This window comes from Sciurus carolinensis, chromosome 4 (assembly GCF_902686445.1).
Source record: "Sciurus carolinensis chromosome 4, mSciCar1.2, whole genome shotgun sequence".
Lineage (NCBI taxonomy): Eukaryota > Metazoa > Chordata > Mammalia > Rodentia > Sciuridae > Sciurus > Sciurus carolinensis.
In genome coordinates this window covers 126,242,301-126,250,399 of record NC_062216.1, presented here as the reverse complement: position 1 = coordinate 126,250,399, position 8,099 = coordinate 126,242,301, and the positions used below count along the sequence as shown (strand labels likewise).

General features: G+C 36.4%; 1 pseudogene; it reads left to right on the top strand.

Annotated features, from left to right (window-relative positions):
* The first annotated feature begins 1,150 nt into the window (after window positions 1-1,150).
* Window positions 1,151-2,666, top strand: LOC124982933 (proteasome subunit alpha type-1-like; annotated as a pseudogene).
* The last annotated feature ends 5,433 nt before the right edge of the window (window positions 2,667-8,099 follow it).

The following is an 8,099-nucleotide window of genomic DNA, read 5'->3' as shown; positions in this document are numbered from 1 at the left end:
AACTCATGACTCTAAAATGAAGGTAAATGTGTAAATTTGGCAGCATGGGAAGCCGAAATAATTGGGAACATCCTGCATTTCCTCCCATTGCTCCCAAGTGCCTGAATCATTCTACCTCACTCCTGGACAGACTCAAGGTCACTAAAGCAGATGCTGGCATCATGCAGTGAAGTGACCTGGATTTAGGTAATTTCTCATAGTAACCCCACTCCTATTCTGTAGCAAGAAAACATGAGGTCTGGTCATAACTGTATTCCTGTTTAGCTCTGAAAATACAAAAGCTTTGAAGACTTAGTGTCCCTCCTCTCCCATTAATGTAAGTACACTAAGGTTATTGAAAAACTAACACAGTATGTCCATATCTATTCCTTGGTACCACAGAGCTGATTTTGATTTGTTTTCATCTGTGTGTGAGACCATTATTATCCTGCTGTATAATTGAATTGGTTCAAATTAGCATCAAGCCTTCTCAAAATGAATGCAGCAACAGGGAGTGGACATTTGGTAGTAGCCATTGTGTGTGTATAGCTCTCTTTAGTGACTTTTCCTATAGAATATTTAACTTACTTTGAAGTGTGGTGTCATCTTGATAGCTTTCATTAAATCCTCCTTTTCAATCTCTGCCCATTCTTTCATCATAGGTACCAAAAATAAAAAGCCAATTTTTGGAATGGATGAGCTAGCATATGGCAATCTTTCTCTTTATGATTGTCCCAAATCTTTGATCTCTGTAGTCCTTTCATTTGGGGTTTTTATATAAAACTGTCATTGACCTTGGAAGTACCAGCTGTCCTCTTGAAATATGAGGCTGGTAATGATGACATACAGCATTGATAATAACAAATGGTAGTTCATATTTCAGCTGAGTTGGGTTTTTATGCTCTGCTTTTAGACTCAATGTATTCAGTATGGATAGAAAATATTAAAATGTAATTCAAGTGATTGATCTCTCTCTTGCTCGTAAACATTCTCTCTCTCTTCCTTCCTCTCTTTTTCTACCAAGAAAGATGTCTGGAATTGAAACCTACATCAAGTGTGCTCATGGATCAGCCAGTGTTGGCACTGAGGTTAGGCAACTCTTTCAAACTGAGGATTTGAGGTTCTTATTCAGGGAGATTAGATTTTTATCTTAGGATGGAGAAATTTCGCCATGACTCTCAGCTCTGTCACGGACTGTAAGGTAAACGCAAAAATCTGAATTCTTTCATTGATTATGATGAAAATTAAGTCAAATCAGTGCTTTAGGAATAGTAAGTTAGTAAACAAGATAAAAAAAATCAGGTCTTAAATTAAGTCCAATCACTTTTTACTCTAAAACAGAAAGATTTTCCATACTATTTTGGACTACTGATCTTTGGTCAGTTTTTGTCTTTATAAATACATCCTTATTTAATTCTTCTACGACGTGAAGAGACTTTCAAGGTGCAGGGAATGGGGAGGTGATGGTCAAAGGGTACCAGAATGTCAGTATTGCAGTTTGGCAGGAGAAATAAGACTTCCTTTTTGAAATTGATTGCATAACCTGGTGAGTATAATTAGTAAAAATGTATTGTACACTCCAAATATTCTCACCACAAAAAATGATAATTATTTGAGGTGAAAGATATGGTAATTAACTTGATGTAATTATCCCTCAGTACATTCACAAATCACAGCCTTACTTTGCACCCCCTAGTTATATATAATTAAAAATTTTCAAGTTATGATAAAATAAAAGAGAAAAGAAAAGGAACATTCATAGTACCTTGAAAAGAATTTGGTTATGGCATAAATACAAAGTGGAAGAAATGACAAATGTTTAGCTTTATTTTTGTACCTTTCAAAAAGAGACCTTTGAAAGAGTATACAGTACCCCACTAACATACACAATTTTACATCTTTATGTATCAGTTAAAAAAATACATTTAGTTTCCTTCATTAGCAATTTTGCAGAAAATGGGCAGCCAGATCCACACCAGTACTATGTTTCGACCAGTATGACAATGATGTCCCTGCTTGGAGCCTTCAAATTGAGTAGACAGTGGATGCTATTAAACAAGGTTCAGCCACAATTGGTCGGAAATGGAAAATGCACACAGTGTTGATCACATTGAAGAGGGTACAGTCGGAGCTTTCAGTTCACCAGAAAAAGTTCTCCACATTGACAACCACATTGATATCTCAACTATGGAACTAGACTGTTATGTAATTTTGTGAGCCAGGAATGCTCAGATTCCAGACTTGTATTCGATAGACCACTTCCTATGTCTCATCTTGTATCTTTAACTGGAAGTAAGACCCAGATACCAACACACAATATGACTGGAGACCATATGGTGTTGGGTTGCTTATTACTGGTTATGATAATATGGGTCCTCACATTTTCTAGACCTGTCTATCTTCTAACTGTTGTGACTCAGAGTTATGTCATTGGAGCTCATTCCCAATCAGCATGCACTTACTTGGAGAGACATAAGTCTGAGGTGACGGAGTACATCTTAAACAAAGTGGTTAAACATGATCTGCTTGCTTTAAGAAAGACATTTCCTGCAGATCGGAACCTAACTATAAAGGATGATGGTGATGATGTATCTCCGTTCTTGAAAAGTCTTGAAGAAAGACCACAGAGAAAGGCTCAACCTGCTAATGATCTGGCAGAAAAGAATGATGAACCAATGGAACTTTAAGTAATAAACCAATCTGAATGTATATTATCAAATATGCAAGAATGCAGGACATACACTGTTGACAGTAATCCATGTTTTAATCAAAAGATGCAGAGCAGTGGAATAGTATATTTTAGGAAAGAGTTCAGATGTGAGATATTTCCAAGCAACTTCACTGAAACCATATAATGAGGAGTATTTGTCTTTCAGAATGTCTACATAATCATTTTCTAGTAAGTACAGGTATCTGTACTAATAGGTTAACTGTAGCAAGTATTTGTTTTTATATGAAGAAAATAGTGCCCCTGTGATCTTAAAAACAGCTGTGAAATAAAATTATTTTACCTCCAAATAATGAATAATTAATTTAATTTAAATTACAGTTTTTAGAATATCTTTCCATTTTAAACAACAGCAAAAAAGAGACATCTGAGAATTACTGAAGTCCTTATGGAGAACAGAACATGGTATTTAAGCCATAACTATCTTGGTGGAGGTTGGAAGGTCCCAGCAACTCCCTCCAAGGATAGGTTTGTTGCTCCAGCAGATGGGAATTCCCTTGGCAGAGCTGTCAGTTCCTTCAGTGGAAGTTGAGCCATAGAGAGCTGCTTTTCTTAAGATCAGAACCTTGGCAAGATGGCTTGTATCCAGTGGCTGATAAAAACAAGAGTGTAAAGGTTTGACTCTTTTGGCCCAACATGAGACCACTACAAGTAGCTATTTAATTCCAGAGTTCCATATCGTCAGGCTGCAACATAGCTCAGGTTCTCTTTTTACTCAAATTCCACCCCATTTCCTTCTTGCTACAGGTATGGATCCTAATAGGAAATTCCTAATAAGCATTCTATATAGTAACAGTTTCGTAACCTAACCTACAACAATGACAAAATTGAGAGGAATAATGAATAATAAATAATGCTGTCTTCAATAATTTCTCATGAGGTTATCAGTGTTAAGAAAAGAGATGAAAGCATGTTGCCTTTCTCTCTCTCTCTCTATCTCTCTCTCACACACACACACACACACACATATCTCTACCTCTGTCTGGGGAAATACGATGCCAATATTTTCTGTCAACCTGATTGGACCAAGGATAGCCAGATATTTGGTCAAACATTCTGGGTGTTTCTCTGAGGGTGTTTTGGGATGAGATTAACATTTAAATCAACAGACTGAGTAAAGCAAAATTCTCTCCCTAATGTAGGTGGGCCTTGTACAATTAGTTGAAGAATTGAACAAAAAGGCCTATCATCCTCCAAGCAAGTGAGAATTTCTCCTGTCTGAATACCTTGGAACTGGGACCATAGCTTTTCTTCCTGCCTTTGGATACAAACTGAAACAATCTTTCTTCCTAGGTCTCAAACCTGTTGGTCTTAGGACAGTTAACAACACATCATTGGCTCTTCGTTTCTAGAATCTTTAGACTTGGACTAGTATGAAACCATTTGCTCTCCTGGGACTCCATCTTGCTAATTCACCCTGCAGAACTTGAAACCTGAGACTTAGCAGCCTCCAAAAATCACTAGTCAATTCCTTACAATAAACCATACATTATATACAAACACACAGAAACACATTCTTTTGGTTCTGTTTCAAACCTTGACAAATACAGGGAGGATGAACTTAGAGAACCTTGGAAAAGGTAGAATTACAAAGACTCAAAACTGGACAGGCAGATGGAAAAAAGTCACCATTCATATGTGCTTGAATATTTTTGGGGTCAGCAACAGAACATTGTATGGAAAAGAATCTTGCCTAAAAACCATTCCTTTGTCTTTTAATAGGCCTTCCTTCTCTCTGTGTAGAGGAGCCTTGTTACTTTGTGATGTTGCTTGTTGTATAGGAGAGTCTCCTCCATTGCAATCCCCTCTGGAGTATGCTCTCTGCTCACTGCAGATCCTCCCTTTTCAGGAGCTTAAGTTTTCAGTGAGTCCTCCTCTTCGAAGGATTCTCAAAAGTAGTAGTGTGAGAGCAACCTGACAGTGGGGAAATTCACCTCTGTTTATACTACTGTATCAAGTTTCTTCCTTAAAAATGCTACTTCCTTCCCATGGTATCAATGCTTCACTTGCTCCAAGGGTTAACGCTAATGTTTTCCCAAGAGGCACTCCTATCCACAGGAAGAAAGCTCACAACTTTGGTCTGACACAGGAAATAAAATTCTCGTACTGGTTTCTGATACCCAGAATAAGAAAATCAGAAAGAAAAATGTATACTTTTCCTTCTCTTATATTAGTATGGCTGATTATTTTGGGTCAAATATTGACAAGATAGCTAAAAATAATAAATAGGAACACTTTACAGAGCAACAGAGAGAAGAGAAGGAATGAACTTTTCTATCAGAAATTCCCGTTAAGTCCCAGAGTTTGCATTGAAGATATATTAGGCTACAATACACAGTGTTCCTACTGGAAGAAAATTGCTTCTGAAAGAAAGAAAGGAAGCAATGGAAAAATTTAGAGGGAAATCCTTTTCATTTCATCAAACAGGTGAAACAGATGGAGAATTTGCAAAGAGAATTTCCCAAGGCAAAAATTTTATTTAGACTTTTTGTTCTTGTTGTGAATCTCAAATTCCATGCTCAACTCTTCTCACTGTTGATGGAAAGTGAATAATCAACTCCTATGTTAGGGCTTGGGTTATGTTTGCGGCAGTGATGATGGTGACAATGATAGCAAACAATTTTTAGGATAACTAACATTTTTCAGTGTCAGACATTATTTTAACAGAATGAGTAAGCATGACATGGCCTTCCTTAAGTTTGTAGAAATAGTAGACAATTTTTCTCCCAGCACTTAACCTAGGGCAGTAGATGAATGAACCATCTGGTTTCTTTCTTTTTTTTTTTTTTTTAATTTTAGTAAATCTATCTAAAATTTTCCCAACTCCTCTGTGCACCTACACAGGAAACAGTTCATTTGGATGTAATAGGCAAAGGGCTATACATTCTAAACCTCTTTCTGGGTACTTAATATAGAATAAAAATTTAATAATTGTTCAAAAATCTACACTGTTATTCTGGCAGCCTGCTGGCATTTCAGTTCAATTTAACAAGAAACTATCGGTGATCTAGTGATTCGGTGAACAGGAGAAAGACGTGGGGGGGATGTAATCCTCTGCCAAGGGATTTGCAGTCTGTTTTGGAGGGACAAGATACACACAGATTGGGCAGTGTGTGATTCAAGGCAGGGCATCATTAAATGTCAGAGTGCTGTAGTGCTGGTAAAGGGAGAGACCAGCAAGGACTGGAGTCAGAAGGAGAGAACATGGAGATGAGTCTTGATTGGCACAAGGATGAGCAAATGAAAAGAAGGTAGCTGGATACTCCAGCAGGAGGAACCATGTGCAATGATCTATGAACTGTCAGAGCACAGAATTTGCCTTCCTGTGAGGATAAAAAAAGGTTTGCTGGGATTCTAACTCTTCACAACACAAAACAGCAGATCATTAAAAACAACAATTGCTACAGCAATTACTGATAATTTAAAACAACTATAAATATAAAATGAGTTATCCCTCAAACTTAAGGGAAAAAAAAAAAACCCAGATCTATGTTGGAATAGCCCACTACTATTTTGACTAGTGAATATATGGAAACAACTTTGTAAAGGTATTTTTGGCTCCTGCTGTTGTGCAATAAAGGGTTGAGGAGATCTAGGATACATGCAGTAAGTTGCTCCCTCCCTAAAGTTTCCATAGCATGTCGCCCTTAATTTTTAAAAATATTCATTATATTGTGCAGATGTTTGTTTTTTGACTGATGTTATTCACTGATCTATTCACGTTGCTAAAATTGATGATGCTTTCCACTCCTTCTGTAGAACATCTGATTGTTGCTCATGGCACTTACTGCTTAAGGAGTCTATTCTATAATCCTCATGCTCCTCACACCCATCAAGATGTTTGCTTAGCAAGAGTCAGTAGGGTTGGCTCCCAAACTCCTTTAATGCAATATTTTATTTTATTTTATTTTTGATGCAATATTTAAAATATTCTATGAATTAATAAAATATTGATGCAAAAGGAGGCATGTCTATGAAAAAAGTGAATGATTTAAAAACTAATAAAGCTAAATCACTAAAAATTTTTGTTAAAATGGGTATAAGTAATACAACTGTTAAAAACTGAGCAAAGCAAGTGAGATAAGCCAATCTCAAAAAACCAAAGGAAGAATGATATCGCTAATAAGTGGATGATGACACATAATGGGAGGTGGGAAGGGTTAGTGTTGGGGTTGGAGTTGGGTTTAGGGAGGGGGGCAGGAATGGAGGAAGGAAGGACTGTATAGATGGAGGGGAGGGGTGGGAGGGGTGGGGGGGAAGGGAAAAAATGGCAGAATGAATCAAACAACATTACCCTATGTAAATTTATGATTACACAAATGGTATGCCTTTGCGCCATGTACAGACAGAGAAACAACATGTATCCCATTTGTTTACAATTAAAAAAAAAAAAAAACTGAGCAAAGCAGTTAGGCAAATTATTCTGCATTCAGATTGATGGCAAGTACATTCACTTCCTGCTCCATTTTATTTTTTTAATGTGTCTACTCTTTAATTTTTTTAAATTTTTGTATTTGTTCTAATTAGTTGTACATGACAGTAGGATACATTTATACACTTTGATAGATCATACATAAATGGAGTGTAATTTCTCATTTTTCTGATTGTCCTGTTCTACTTTAAATAACTCAAAATGGAATGTGATTTATACACCAAAAGGTGGACTCCTATTTTTGTGATTCTGAATCACAATATGGGCAAATTAAGGTCCATTCATTTGCATTAAATGAGAAAAAGAACTGTGTATGAATCATATATGTTGTTTCCCTGTTTTGGACTGTTTTATTTCTATTAATTGAGTAATCAGTCTCATTGCAAATAAGAGGAATCTAGTGTCAGGATTAATGGCTTGTGAGCTCCTGTGTGCTCTGAAATGAGTGAGTGATTTGAGTGTTAGACCAACAGACACTGAAAACCAGAGGTTTTGGTGGGCAAGCAGGGGTTTACAGCTTTGAAACTATAAAATTTATTATAAAAACTTTGTCAAATAAAATCACTAAAAAACCTACCATGTGTTATCATATTTTATAGGACTATGTTAGTCTTCAAAAATACTAGGAAGATCCGTTCATGGAAATTCCATTAAATGAACTATTATGTAGTATCATGCAAAATTCACTACACTGTCCTTATTTTGTTTATTTTCTACACAAAGTCTTCCCTTGAAATCTCTGCTGATTCAAAGACTAGAACTTTTGATCTCCCCAAGACTCAGTTTTTCTCAGATGCAGTGCGTCTGCAGCTTAAATAATGTGTTTTCTCATTTTAAATGGAAAGGTGTTGTTACAGTGACCCCCACATGTTGTCTTATGTCCTTTTAATATGAAATAAATATGCACACATTTTATTTGAATGTAAAATAAATGTGTGTTCATAGCTGCTGTCTATCTAA